The sequence below is a fragment of the Dunckerocampus dactyliophorus genome, chromosome 6 (genome assembly GCF_027744805.1).
Source record: "Dunckerocampus dactyliophorus isolate RoL2022-P2 chromosome 6, RoL_Ddac_1.1, whole genome shotgun sequence".
Lineage (NCBI taxonomy): Eukaryota > Metazoa > Chordata > Actinopteri > Syngnathiformes > Syngnathidae > Dunckerocampus > Dunckerocampus dactyliophorus.
In genome coordinates, this window is record NC_072824.1 from 885,229 (window position 1) to 900,671 (window position 15,443).

The window sequence follows — 15,443 nt, forward strand, 5'->3', positions numbered from 1 at the left end:
AAAACAGCCAGAAAAACCATACGAGCAGCAAAGTGTGCACACACATCCGAGACCGTTTGCAGAAGCGCAGTTTGACCAGTGTCGTCTTTAAAAGGAAAGTTTTCAGAGAGCTTTCCGGCTTACGGCCATACTACCCTGAGAACGCCCGATCTCGTCCGATCTCGGAAGCTAAGCAGGGGCGGGCCTGGTGAGTACTTGGATGGGAGACCGCCTGGGAATACCAGGTGCTGTAAGCTTTTTAGGCTCTTGGCTTTCAGCAGAGGGCGCTGTTTCCCACTTCTTGGAAAACGCCATCACTTTGAATGGAGGAAGAGTATTTATTTTGCCCTCATGTGGGGAACATCCATCTACAGTGTTTTTCTATCTGCTGTGAAGTTCAAACAGGCTTACAGGCTGGCTGTGGCTGCGACCGGTGGCACAAAACAGCCAGAAAAACCATACGAGCAGCAAAGTGTGCACACACATCCGAGACCGTTTGCAGAAGCGCAGTTTGACCAGTGTCGTCTTTAAAAGGAAAGTTTTCAGAGAGCTTTCCGGCTTACGGCCATACTACCCTGAGAACGCCCGATCTCGTCCGATCTCGGAAGCTAAGCAGGGGCGGGCCTGGTGAGTACTTGGATGGGAGACCGCCTGGGAATACCAGGTGCTGTAAGCTTTTTAGGCTCTTGGCTTTCAGCAGAGGGCGCTGTTTCCCACTTCTTGGAAAACGCCATCACTTTGAATGGAGGAAGAGTATTTATTTTGCCCTCATGTGAGGAACATCCATCTACAGTGTTTTTCTCTCTGCTGTGAAGTTCAAACAGGCTTACAGGCTGGCTGTGGCTGCGACCGGTGGCACAGAACAGCCAGAAAAACCATACGAGCAGCAAAGTGTGCACACACATCCGAGACCGTTTGCAGAAGCGCAGTTTGACCAGTGTCGTCTTTAAAAGGAAAGTTTTCAGAGAGCTTTCCGGCTTACGGCCATACTACCCTGAGAACGCCCGATCTCGTCCGATCTCGGAAGCTAAGCAGGGGCGGGCCTGGTTAGTACTTGGATGGGAGACCACCTGGGAATACCAGGTGCTGTAAGCTTTTTAGGCTCTTGGCTTTCAGCAGAGGGCGCTGTTTCCCACTTCTTGGAAAACGCCATCACTTTGAATGGAGGAAGAGTATTTATTTTGCCCTCATGTGAGGAACATCCATCTACAGTATTTGTCTATCTGCTGTGAAGTTCAAACAGGCTTATAGGCTGGCTGTGGCTGCGACCGGTGGCACAAAACAGCCAGAAAAACCATACGAGCAGCAAAGTGTGCACACACATCTGAGACCGTTTGCAGAAGCGCAGTTTGACCAGTGTCGTCTTAAAAGGAAAGTTTTCAGAGAGCTTGCCGGCATACGGCCATACTACCCTGAGAACGCCTGATCTCGGAAGCTAATCAGGGGCGGGCCTTGTTGGTACTTGGATGGGAGTCTGCCTGGGAATACCAGGTGCTTATAAGCTTTTTAGGCTCATGGCTTACAGCAGAGGGCGCTGTTTCCCACTTCTTGGAAAAACAAAACAAAACGGATAATCTTGGCCGCATCTAAACAGCAAATGTAGCAATGGAAAAAAATTTACTTTTTGATGCATCTGGTGTATAGTTTTAACCACAATAGGCATAATGTAGTGAGGTTCGAGGTGCTCAATGAAGCTTTTAAAAACGATATTGCTCACCTCAGTCAGGGGTTGGGTGTTTTCTGCGATAGCTAATGATTTTTTGCCATCCCATGGGAGTTTCTCACGCTTTGCAAATGTTTCAAACAGTGGTGGTGTGTTTAGATGCAGGCCGAGATTATCCGTTTTGTTTTGTTTTTTGCCGTTATCGGATCAATATTCAATATCAATATTGGATCGTTTTTAAAAGCTTCATTGAGCACCTCGAACCTCACTACATTATGCCTATTGTGGTTAAAACAATACACCAGATGCATCAAAAAGTAAATGGGTCAGGGTTTTTTTTCCATTGCTACATTTGCTGACTATTGTTCTCTATTTAATATCACTTGATTAAGACTTTTCTATCGTTCCGCACGACTAAAAAAAGGCTGCAATATCAGAACCATAAGTGAAAAAGTATCAGGACACCCCTACTGACTGTTGTCATGCATTGATTAGTTCCAGCTGCAGTAACACTCCCCTCTCTCTTTAATGACTGTGTTTACACGAACAAGGATATTAGCAAAATGTGTCACTCCCCCACTCCAGTGTTAAAAAAAATCTTCATCCACAAGTGGAGTTAAGTTGGCCCGTGGCAAATTTTTCTTGGCCAGCTGCACATTGTAGAAATAAAATTTACACCCCAAAAATTGAGCAAAATGCGTAATGTAACTAGAAAATATGTGCCAGGCTTTTTTTTTTTTTTTACTCTTTACAAACTAAAAAAACAAAATACGTTCTTCCTTCGCCACGCCGCGGTTCGGACATCGCAGCCTCACTCTTAACGTGTTTTTCAAAAAATCTCTTAATGTTTTCTGTTTCTTGGTCAACTATGGACTATTATTAGTTTACATATGCATGGTCAAGGAAATTATACATATTTTTGGACTGAATGAAGCATTTTGAAGCATAAAAATGGCTAAATGAGCTAAAATACATAAGGCATTCAAAGATGTTGATGAAATCTACTGTTCTACACTGGTCATTAGGTGTCGAATTAACACATGCACCAGAACAGCAGGCTTTTATTGCAGATTTGAATTATCTCACAACAGGCACAATAATTTTTTTTCTATTTTTTGCTATTTTATTGTTCATTTTTGTCATGAGTTAGAGTACTGCTCTGCTGCCATCTTATGGTTTCTTGTTGCAGTGCACCGGCCCACCTTGGGGAGGAGCTCAGACACACCTGTTTTCAATCTTCGTTGGACTACTTTAGCTCTGCTTCCATGTTTAGTCATTGCCGGATTGTTTTCCCATGTTCACCTGTTCCATGCTCATGTCCTGTCTTGTATGCCTTCCCACGTTTCTGGCCTCGGCTAGTTCCTGTAAGTACTACTCGTGCAAGTTCCTGTCAGCCTTTTTGCTACAGTCTGTTTGTTGCTATTTTCAAGTTCTCGCTCCTGCGCAGTTTTTCCATTGCAGTGAAGTTTTTGTTACCATTCTCTGCTAGTTTTTCAGCACCTACCTTAGTTAGCATTTTTTTGTATTTTTCTGTTTCCTCTGCCAGTTAGTTGTGCAGCGCCTTTAGTTACTACAGTGTCATATTTTTGTATTGGAATAAACCTTCGTAAACCTACACCGGTGTCTTCTCTGCATCTTGGAATCCGGTTACCGGCTGTGTGCCACCCCATGACAGTACAATCCGGCCATGGTGGATTCCGCAGAGTTAGACTACCCCATTCGGGGCCGGGACATAGAAGAACTGTTCAGCCGCTCCTCCCCCTGGCCGATACCACGGATGGTTCCCTCGCCCCACTGGGAGCGGCGCCTCGACCCCGCCATTGCTGAGACCACCGGCAGCTCCACCCTAACCCTAACCCTAACCATCAGGAGATGATTCGATTCTTTATTATTCCCTCTCATTCAGCCCCCGTCGTACTTGGATTGAGCTGGTTAAAACTCCATAACCCATCAATTGATTGGAAGAGCATGACTATTAACTGGGGGAATCATTGCTTTGCTAATTGTCTCCGATCTGCCCTACCCGAGAGTCCAATTATTAGACCTATTGACGAGAAGATTGACTTATCTAAGGTTCCCATGTGTTACCATGATCTGGCACGAGTATTTAGTAAAGATAGAGCCCAGAGTTTGCCACCCCATCGTCCGTACGACTGTGCAATTAAACTCATGCCCGACGCACCATTACCTAGTGCTAGGCTTTACGTTTCCGCACCTGAACAGAAGGCCTTAAAGGATTATATCACGACCTCGTTCGCAGCAGGGCTCATCCGCCCCTCTTCGTCACCTCTGGTGGCTGGTTTCTTTTTTGTCAAGAAAAAAGAGAAATCCCTACGCCCGTGCATCGATTATCGTGGGCTCAACGGAATTACTGTAAAGAATTGCTACTCGCTTCCACTCATGGATTCAGCATTTTCGTCCCTTTACTCCACGAAGATATTTACGAAATTGGACTTGCGTAATGCTTACCACCTGGTCCGCATTAGGGAGGGGGACGAATGGAAGACAGCATTTAACACTCCACTGGGTCACTACGAATACCTGGTCATGCCCTTCGGGCTTACTAATGCACCTGCCGTGTTTCAAAACCTCATTAACGATGTTCTTAGGGATCTCTTAAATCAAGTCTGTTTTGTCTACCTGGATGATATATTAATTTTTCCAACTCCTTACAGGATCACATTCGCCACGTACGCAAGGTTTTACAACGGCTTCTGGAGAACCGCTTGTTCGTGAAGGCAGAGAAGTGCAAATTTCATGTTACTACGGTCTCGTTTTTGGGATACATCGTGGAGAAGGGCCAACTGAGAGCCGACCCCGCCAAGATACAGGCGGTGGTAGATTGGCCTTCTCCCACATCAAGGAAGCATCTACAGAGGTTCCTTGGGTTCGCCAACTTTTATAGGCGTTTCATTCGCAATTACAGCAGCAAGGCGGAACCTCTGACGAGGCTTACATCCAACAAAGTACCCTTTGCTTGGTCTCCAGAAGCCGAAAAAGATTTTGTTAAGTTAAAGTCATTATTCACATCCGCACCAGTACTTACTCACCCTAACCCCTCTCTACAATTTTTTGTTGAGGTCGATGCTTCGGATACAGGAGTGGGAGCCGTCCTGTCCCAACGTTCCCCAGTCGACCAGAGGCTCCACCCGTGTGCTTTCTTCTCACGTCGCCTCACCAAGGCAGAGGGTAATTACGATGTGGGTAATAGGGAACTGCTTGCCATCGTTCTTGCGCTGCGGGAGTGGCGGCATTGGTTGGAGGGGGCAGCCATACCTTTTGTCGTCGTAACAGATCACAAGAATCTAGCTTATATTTGTACAGCCCAAAGACTGAATTCTTGTCAAGCTCGCTGGTCACTTTTTCTGACAAGGTTCAATTTCTCAATCACGCACAGACCCGGCTCCAAGAATGTTAAACCCGATGCTCTTTCCAGAATATTCGACGCGCAGTTTTTCCATTGCAGTGAAGTTTTTGTTACCATTCTCTGCTAGTTTTTCAGCAGCTACCTTAGTTAGCATTTTTTTGTATTTTTCCGTTTCCCCTGCCGGTTAGTTGTGCAGCGCCTTTAGTTACTATAGTGTCATATTTTTGTATTGGAATAAACCTTCGTAAACCTACACCGGTGTCTTTCTCTGCATCTTGGAATCCGGTTACCGGCTGTGTGCCACCCCGTGACAATTTTGGACATTCAACGCACTCACGCAGTACATTACAACAGAGAGACACTCTTGAACATCGGCAGGGTTCACCATGATCTTTCATTTAGACTCTCAGACTTTGCCTTTCTTCTGCGCCGGGAGAACGCAGCAGCCTGCGGGCCTGGTGAGCTGAATACCCGGCGAGCAAAGCATCCGAGGCGGAAACGAGGCAAGAGAGGCGGCCTGCATGCTAGGCTAAAAGCGAGAGCGACTCGGCCACCGCTACCAAGCTTGCTGCTAGCTAACGTCCGCCTTCTTTAAAACAAGATGGACGAACTAAGAGCAAGCATTACAGCTCAACGTGAGATCAGGGAATGCTGTGTGCTCACCTTCACAGAAACCTGGCTGACGGAGGATAGACCGGACTCGGCGATACAGTTGGAAACATTTGCCGCGTATCGGGGTGATCGGACTTTAGCGTCTGGTAAACACAGAGGTGGCGGCGTCTGTGTTTACGTAAACAAACGGTGGTCCATAGACGTACAGACGACGAAAAAGCACTGCTCGCAGGACATTGAGCTGCTGATGGTGAAATGCAGACCTTTTTATTTGCCTCGTGAGTTTAGCGCTGTGTATTTAACTGCTGTTTACATCCCACCACGAGCTAACACCGCTAACGCACTGGGCCTCCTGCATGACATCATTGATAAACACCAGACCAAACACCCGGACACTGTATTCATTATATCTGGCGATTTCAACCACTGCAACCTCAGGACTGTTCTCCCCAAATATTACCAGCATGTAAGCTTTCCCACAAGGGAAAATAACATCCTGGACCAAGTCTACAGCAACATGAAAGGTGCTTTGAAGGCTGTTCCAAGACCCCACTTTGGAAAGGCCGACCACATCTCTATATTCCTTTATCCAGCATAGTACAGACAACTTCTTAAACAAGCTCCCCCTGTAAGTACAGCAGTTAAAGTGTGGAATGAAGAAACTGATCAAGTACTTCAGGACTGCTTTGGCTGCACAAACTGGGATGTGTTTAAAACTGCAGCGGGGAGGGAAGATTGTACTGTTGATTTGGATGAATATGCTTCTGCTGTTACTGGCTACATTAGCACATGCATAGAGACTGTTGCCACCACCAAGTATTACAGAAAATACCCTAATCAAAAACAGTGGATGAACTGTGATGTAAGGGCTAAGTTATGTGCTCGTTCGACTGCATTTGTCATGGGCACCGCTTAGGACTACAAAAAGGCCAGATATGACCTGAGGAGGTCCATACAAGAGGCCAAAAGACAGTACAGACAGAAGCTGGAGGGCTACTATTCCACCTCAGACCCTCTGTGCATGTGGGTGGGGTTCCAGCACATCACAGACTATCGACAGCAGAGTAGCGTAGCCACGTCCAGCCAAACCACACTTCCAGATGAGCTGAATGAGTTCTACGCCCGCTTTGACACCCAAACTCCTGATGAGCAGAGAGGGTGGCTGGACTTGGGGAGCACACAGGACTCACCTCTCATGGTGACATCAGCTGATGTGCGCACGGTTCTGAACAAAACAAACCCACGAAAAGCAGCAGGCCCAGACAAAATCTCAGGCCGTGCACTTCGGGTTTGCTCATCAGAGCTAGCTGATGTGCTGGCTGACATATTTAACCTGTCGCTTGCACAAGCATCTGTACCGACCTGCTTTAAGTCCACCACCATAGTGCCGTACCCAAGAAGAGCAACGTGATCTTCCATGGCGTGTTCTCTGAGGAAGTCCTCCTGCATGTCCTGTATGTTCTATATGAATTTCCTGAGTCTCTATTGGTTTATTTTGCTTCATGACACACATAGCTAGATTCTTTACTGCTTCAGCATTTGATAGTTTATTCTCTCTTTTGTATTTTTGTACTTCTTTGGCATGTCTTTGAACTTCCCATCCACCACTGTGTTCTCCTCCACAATTGCAGCATCTTAGCTGAGCATGGCTAGCACACGTCCTGTAGTCATGTTGTCCACCACACTTTGCACACCTTTGCCTCCATTGGCATTGCTGTGCTGTGTGTCCCATTCTCTGGCATCTTAGTGGTTGTGGGATGTACTCCCTCACCCTAAAATCCATACCCCCTATACGTATGTCTGTCTGTATTGTCTTTTCAAAAACAAGTAGTACAGGCAAAATGTCACTTTTGACTCCTCCTCTGCTGGTTTGGATGGTTTAGCTTCTGTTATTTTGCCACCTGCGATTTCTCTCTTCACCTCATCCATGGACATTTCCAACGCTACGTTTGATAGAACTCCTCTTATTGCTGCTGCCTCTCCTGGTATGTGTACTTGTATTTCTCCTCCATCAAGGTCCTTCAACTTCATCATATGTTCTTGCTGCTGATATTAGTATTCTTCTGTTATTGAGCATTTTGGCGTATTTGACGTTCCCTATTTCTTTTTCAATTGCTTTAGTCAGATGAACTGGGTGAAAATGTCCTTTATCTTTGCTCATTGTAATAAGAACTTTCCATTCTTCACCACACTCTTCTTTACCGTTTGTTTTAGCTCCTATTTTTGTCTTTGTTTGTCTTCCATCATCATCTTTTTGGCTGCTTGCTTCTGGCCGTGATTGTTTCCTTGCTATTTTTCTTGTGTGTTCTCCATCTCATCTGCCCTTCATCGCCACCATGTGCTGCTCACGCGGGAGTCTGCTCAACGGAACACTTAGCATGGCATCATTAGCATGCTAGCTTGCCAGAGGCTATGGGAAAAAATGATTTGAATGTAATTTGCTGTCTTCCTACTTGATGGGTCCAGTTCACTTGGCCCCTGTAGAGGCTACATGGAGGTGGGGGTCAGCTGCAGGTATCATTCCAGCCCTTTGACCTTGTGGGGTAATTGTGCTCTAGAAATACACTTGCCTTGCCTTGCCTATCGTGTGAGGAATAGGACTTTTTTATGTTCATATTTTCACTTTATTCTTGTAAAATTACAGCTGTTTTTTTATTTCCAACTATTTTAAATTTATTGTACATTTTCTTCAGTTCAATTCAAACATTGGGAACAAAGCCACATTAAAGAATGTCCGGGCCGCACGGTGGTCGAGTGGTTAGCATGTTGGCCGCACAGTCACTATAAATAGATGATAATTGCACATTTAACAGTCCAAAAACAATACACCTTTTCCTGTTCATGGATTTGACACTCCTCAAACAACATTACTGCCTTCAATATGAGCATGTTATAACTGGCATGCCCCTGGGGGGGGACGCGTGTGTGGTGATTTTAGCATTCTTTCTAAGATGACGCCTTGAGTCACATGCGGATGATACTTAGCTTAGCTGGGAATGATATCCAGGTACAATAGGTAACAAGGTAGACCAGTTCGAAGCCACCCTGGCCAATAGCACTCATCATCAATACATTGAAAAATGTACACTTCATCCATGTGATCAGAATCGGTCCATCTCACTCACGGATGATGGGTTCACTGAAAGCTTGTGTCTTCAGTGAAGCTAAAAGTAACCTTAGATGACGTTTTAAATTCTAGTAAAAAGGCTGGTAACAAGGAACTACCATATCAGAGAAACTCCAAAAAGCGTTAACGATCCTTCATTTCCATCATGTGACCTGCATATTAACCAAGCTAAAGCAGCGCTTTCCTCTTTCTTCTTGTTCTTGTGTTTGGTCCGCATGACAGTCCATCTATGCCTGAGTGATGTAGAAAACATACACTCCCTTTGCATGGATTTCACATATTTCAAGTTTCAGCCAGTTTCATTCCCATATTTTGACTTTATTCTAATAACATGATCACTTTTTCTGGAACCTAATTGACCCAAAATGACAACTTTATTCGTTTGTTGTTTCTTATAATATTGCAAATTTAAAAATGATTCTGGTAAAAACATTATTCTGGTAAGACTTTTTTGCTGTTCCTCTGATGCGCAGAGTGCAATACTAGGAAGTAGGTCCAAATTAGACAAGAATGTAAAGACACAAAAAGAAGTTTAAGGAATGATTTGAAGACATTGGACTGACCTGAAATCAGTCATGTTTCCAAACCTTTATACGTTGCACTTCAATACATCATGAACATTGGCTGTTATTCCACCATAGCCGGATAACAATTGGGCGCCTCCAGTAAACGTGCCAGTTTTCATTGTGAACTGCAGAGGTGGCCATTATATTCATTCAAGGTCATGTGTGCTCAGAGCCAAGGTCACACTGAGTCATGGAGCTGCTCATTGATTCATTTCAATTTCTTGTTTTGAATTGATTTGTGCAAAAAGCATGGCACACCAGAAGACAAGGAGACACATTTGAACACACATACATCTCTGTGCTTGGGAATAGTTCATAAGAGCATCCCAAAGGAAGGTGTGCCGCACTGTGTGTCTCCTGTGTCCTCGTGGGGGGCACAACAGATGAACTGCTTGGCAACCAATCCAATCAATCAATGAAAAAAGGCACCTACACGAACTAAACACGTGCAAGTGCCTCCCGTACGACATTTCTGTGTTTTATTGTTCCATTTTCATGCAACATCGTTTCCACCTTCTCAATCTGTTACACCCACGGTGTAAGAAGGAGAGGTTCCGCAGGTCCTTCATACCGACCGCTGTCAGGCTCTACAACACCTGCACCACCTGAACCATGTTGTAGACACTATGCTTTCTTTACACTGTTCTCTTTACTTGTCTTGCTGCTGTAACAAGTAAATTTCCCCGGTGTGGGATAAATAAAGTACATACAATACAATACAATACAATCATTCATGAGTGAGAATCCATTATTTTACAAAAGTACGTGTACATATGTCACATGCTCAAAGTATATTCATCAATAAATCACTCTTTCATCATTTAGTAAAGCGTGTGTGTGCACGTGTGTGCGCACGTGCGCCTGTGTGTCCGTAGCACAGATGCACCAAACCGCCTAAAAAGTGCTTTAAACACCTGCTCAAACACACACATTTCCTTTTTGTCACCCTATGAGGTTAACAACACACGTGTGGCTCATGGCCGCAACAGTAGCCGCTGTTAGGGAAGACTGTGGCTGTTGTGAGATCATTCACACCTGCAATAAAAGCCTAAGTCGTATTGGAAGGAAACAAAAGGTTCGAAGAAACGGTAACATTCAAGTTAAGGCTAGGTGTCGTGGTCCTTTCTATGTTGCTGTGTGAAACCAAAGAAATCATTCCAATATTCAAGGGGGGGCACAGACTAAAACCCAATCAAGATTCCTCCAACCTTTAAAGCACGCACACAGCGTTAGTTGGCAACACAGCACTCAGGTCTGTGGTCACGTGCATCTGAGCAACGTAACACTCACAAGGTGGCTAAGAAATAAACAATACAAGCCAAAAGGCAATACAAGACAAATGCGCTCGCATTGTTTACACACACTTCATGTTGGAATATTAGGAGGAAAAATAATGTGATTTTAGTTGAAATATTCAATAAAAATATGTGGTCATATTTATTATATTTATAAGTCATATTATAAGAAAGAAACAAAAGAAATAATAGTTTCCATTTTTGAAGATAAAAGTGAGTCATCCTTCCCCACTACGTAACCCATAACTTTTATTATGAGATGTTGGAGCTATTTTTTGATGTTATGTGCCCAGGGAGTGCCCCCTTATCATTTATTGTTAGTTTTAAAATGGAGCCGCTGTTACGGTTTGGCGTGTGTTGTCTGGACCCCAGATGCAGAGGCGAGAAGAGGCGCAGGTTTTGCAAGAGTCTTTAATGGACAAAACTTGAACAAAAGGCAATGGTGAAAAAACGTACCATGAAAAAGAAAACACAAGTTACCCTGGCAGAGGCAGGTAGCTGCTGGAGGCAAAAAGCAAACAGGCGAGAACGAGGCTCGGGCGTTTGTGTAGCAGGTACAATAATCCGACGCCTCACAGCTGGCAGCACTGGGCCTAAGTAGGTCAGTGTTAATTGGAGTCAGGTGCGTCCAGCAGCTCTGCCTCCCGCTGGGAGTGTGGGGTCTGAAGAAAGAGGGAAAACAAGGAGAAGGCAGGAACCAGACGAGGACATGGAATGTAACAGCCGCTTCTGTTTCATAACACTTCATCATGCCTTACCAAACTACCTTGGAAAATATTACAAATGAATCTGGGAATCCTACTTTGCGGAAATTCACTTATCACGATGGGGTGTGGAACCAATGAACCACCATGAATGAGGGACGACTGTACATTTCAGTGATAAGAAGAATTCATTGTCTTGAATTGCAATAAATGTCAGGATGTATTTGCTGTCTTCCAGGAGGACAACATGTCATCAATCACGACTGGTTGAATGTTGGCATCATGTGGCAGTGAAGGCCTGACTTGACTGGCTGCATACTGTATATAGGCTATACTGTACATACACTAGATGATATCACATCACGTTCATCAGCTCTTCTAAGTACTCTTCAGCGCAACAACAATTACACCTCCAATTAAAAGGCCTCAAACACACACACACACACACACTCGTGGGGCCACATTTGATCTGGAGGAGAAATGTGCAGACCAAAGGTCTTGGGGGGTCATCAGGAACTCTTCATAACATGATTTATGAACTGGTGAATTCATGATTTTTCAACATGGCGGCTGCGGTGGGTGCAGCCGTGCGTGCTGGAGCAGTTGGTTGCTCTCAAACAAAAGCTGAGATTTTTGTTTATAAAACAACAGATGGGAGAACGATCATAGAGGATGAGCTTTTAAACTTTATTGTCATCAAAATGAGAACTTTGTCACAAGATCAAATCGTATTGCTGGTTTCAAGCAACTTCTCATCCGAATGGATGGAAGAGTCCAAGCGGCTATTGTTTGAAACGTGCACGACTTCCATACGCTGCATCAGGCACAAAGGCTCACAAAAGGACACAAATAACATCAAAGACTGCCTAAAGGTACTTAATGAATGTGGTGAGAACATCCCAAGGTTCGTATCTCATTACCTGGATGAATTACCACCTGTTGGATTTGGCAACATGGACGCCTCGGCTCTGCTCAATCGAATGGAGCGGCTGAATCGGGAAGTCTCCAATCTAAGAGCTGCTATGGAGACCCAATTAAACTTGAATGAAAACTTTGGTGCCACTACAGAGGCTATGGATCGCCGTTTGAAAGCTATCATGAACCTCCGCGGTACACCTCAGCGGACGGGCGGAGCGGCGGCACCTGTACTGGCGGAAGCACCAGCCGCGTCGGCTCCAGAGCCGGAGAGAGTGGACGTGTTGCCTCAGTCCCCGGCGTGGAGCACGGTTGTGAAAAAGGGAGCTCGGAGGCCCCCGAGAACCCCAGGAGGAACAGTGCAGCGCAAAGGTGGAATAATGGACACTCGTTGGCACCGCAGCTGAGAACACCATCCCAGTGATTAGAACTAAACTGGTGAGTGTTTTTGCTACTCGGTTCTCTCCGGAGCTTGATGCTGACACCCTGTCTTCCTATCTGGCTGAGAAACTGGGAAGCAGGTGACCTGTTGGAAAATTGACTCCCAACTCAACAGATTCAGTTCATTCCAGGTCACGGTCGAGTGTAACGAAGTGTCAGAAATATACGATCCACAACTTTGGCCAGCGGGGACGTATGTCCGCCGCTATTTTGAGGCTCGCAGACCCAAAGCTAACACTGGCGGTGTGGCACTTGGATCCGAGGGGCGGGCTGAGCTGCGGCGCTCTGATGATCGACCTGTGAGTACACCTAGTGCTACAGGACAGCAGCTGTGCGTGAGCATGGAACCAATCTGCCCAAGTAAATGAACATTAATGTTGTGTCGTACAACGCGCGCGGATTGCGTGTTGGACATACGGAAGCAGACAAATCCCGTCGCCTTGTGGTGGATAAACTCCTGGCAACGTGTGATGTATTGTGCGTTCAGGAGACCTTTCTATCTAAACAAGACTTGGAAAGACTTAATTCCTGACATGAAAACTTCTATGGGGCAGGTGAATCTACCACTGACTGCAGCACCAAGTTAGTGCGTGGCAGAATATCTGGTGGTGTTGCAGTGTTGTGGCATAACAGATATGATCAATTGATTAAAGTAGTCAGACGTGATGCTGATTGGGCTATAGGAATAGAGTTCAGCTGTGGGGGTAAAACTTTTATTATACTAAACGTATATACACCCTACGAAAGTCCCCACAATGAGGATGAATACCTTAATAAGTTGGCCCATGTTTTATCATATGTTCAGGACAACCCTTCTACTTGTTTCTTCATCGTGGGTGACATGAATGCTGATGTGTCAGATTCTAAATCTACATTTGCTGATCATTTAAAGCGATTCTGCTCCAATAATGGGTTGATTCTGTCCAGTGAAGTACTCTTGCCACTGGATAGCTACACTTACATTAGTGAAGCATGGCACTCAACATCTTGGTTAGACCATGGCATCTGCACTGAAGATGCACATGACTCTATAGAGGCCATCAGGATCAATTAGGAGTTGGCAACATCTGATCATGTACCATTTTCTTTGTCCATAAATATGCGCAATTTACCAGCCCTCTTGCCTGTGAGTGACAACCCAGAAGAAAGGAAAATAAATTGGGCCAATTTGACCGAGCAAGATTTTCATCTTTACAGTACCCAGTCTGATATTTTATTGAGTAAAATTGAATTGCCAAAAAGTACAGTTACATGTCGTGATATGAATTGTAAGAATGTGCAACATGGCCTAGAGTTGTGCTCCCTGTATGAGAAAATTGTAAAATCTCTTATTATCTCAAGTAAGTCTCTCAATGGAACCAAAAAATATAAAGCCAGGCCAGGCTGGAATGAATATGCAGAAGAGCTTCATGCTGAGGCCAGACGAGCTTTCAAACTGTGGGTTGAAGCAGGAAAACCTAAACATGGTCCCTTATTTGACTATAAGAAACAGGCAAATGCAAATTTTAAATATATCCTACGACTTATTAAGACGAATGAAAATACTTTGAGATCAGACTCACTTGCAAAAAAATTACAAAACAATAGTCCTATTGAATTTTGGAAAGAAATCAAAAGATTGAACACTTTTAAAACATCTTTGCCAACAAATATTGGTGGGGCAAACGGACCAGATGAAATTACTCAGTTATGGCAGAAACATGACTATGAGCTGTTTAATTGTGTCAAAAGTAATTCCTTTGTGGTGGACAATGCAGACAAAGATGATGATGTGACTATTTCTGTACAACAAGTCAATGAGATTGTGATGAAGCTTAGTAATAATAAGGCCTGTGGTGCAGACAAGATATCCACTGAGCATCTAAAATTCACCAGCAGAAAACTTTATCCTCTGTTAGCAATATGTTTTACTGGGTTTTTAATTCATGGTACCTTACCAAAGTCTATACTGTCTGTTATTTTAGTGCCCTTTGTGAAAAATAAAGCTGGAAAAATAAATAGTAAAGATAATTATCGTCCTATAGCTCTGGCAAGTACCTTATCAAAGGTCTTGGAAAGGGCTATGTTGAATAGAATGGAGAAGTTTATCATGACATCTGATAATCAGTTTGGCTTCAAATCCAAGCTTGGCACAGATATGTGCATTTTTGCCTTAAAGGAGATTATGGACCTGTACAACAGGCACAATACTACCATTTTCGTTTGCTTTATTGACGCCTCAAAGGCTTTTGACCACATAAATCATGAAAAGTTATTTCACAAATTGTATAATAGAGGTGTCCCAAAATATTTAATAAGAATGTTAGTGTTTTGGTGTGCTCAACAGTCTATGTCTGTTAAGTGGGGAAACTTTGTATCATCTTCCTTTCATGTTGGTAACGGCGTGCGACAAGGCAGCATTTTGTCTCCCTGTCTTTTTAACATGTATATGGATGATCTATCTAAGCTGCTGAATGAATGTAGGACTGGCTGCCTGGTTGGTGATACTACCATAAACCACCTGATGTATGCTGACCATTTAGTGATCTTCTGTCCATACAGTGCTGGTCTACAGCAGCTATTAAGGATTTGTTCACAGTATGGCCTAGACTTTGATATTAAATATAATTCAGAAAAGAGCAACATCATGATTGTCAGGAGTAAAGAGGACATGAAATTAACTTTCCCTAACTTCTCACTGGCAGATAACATGTTAAAAGTCTATGATGAGGTGAAATATTTGGGCCATTACATATCCGCTGACCTGACAGATGATAGAGACGTTTATAGACAAT

General features: G+C 44.2%; 3 non-coding genes across 3 annotated transcripts; all 3 read left to right on the plus strand.

Moving 5' to 3' along the window:
• Positions 1-117: 117 nt before the first annotated feature.
• LOC129183539 (5S ribosomal RNA) lies at positions 118-236 on the plus strand. Its single transcript, XR_008570956.1, has one exon. It is a non-coding gene; the product is annotated as a 5S ribosomal RNA (ribosomal RNA).
• A 300-nt stretch (positions 237-536) lies between these two features.
• Positions 537-655, plus strand: LOC129183540 (5S ribosomal RNA). Its single transcript, XR_008570957.1, has one exon. It is a non-coding gene; the product is annotated as a 5S ribosomal RNA (ribosomal RNA).
• Positions 656-955: 300 nt separating this feature from the next.
• Positions 956-1,074, plus strand: LOC129184534 (5S ribosomal RNA). Its single transcript, XR_008571906.1, has one exon. It is a non-coding gene; the product is annotated as a 5S ribosomal RNA (ribosomal RNA).
• The last annotated feature ends 14,369 nt before the right edge of the window (positions 1,075-15,443 follow it).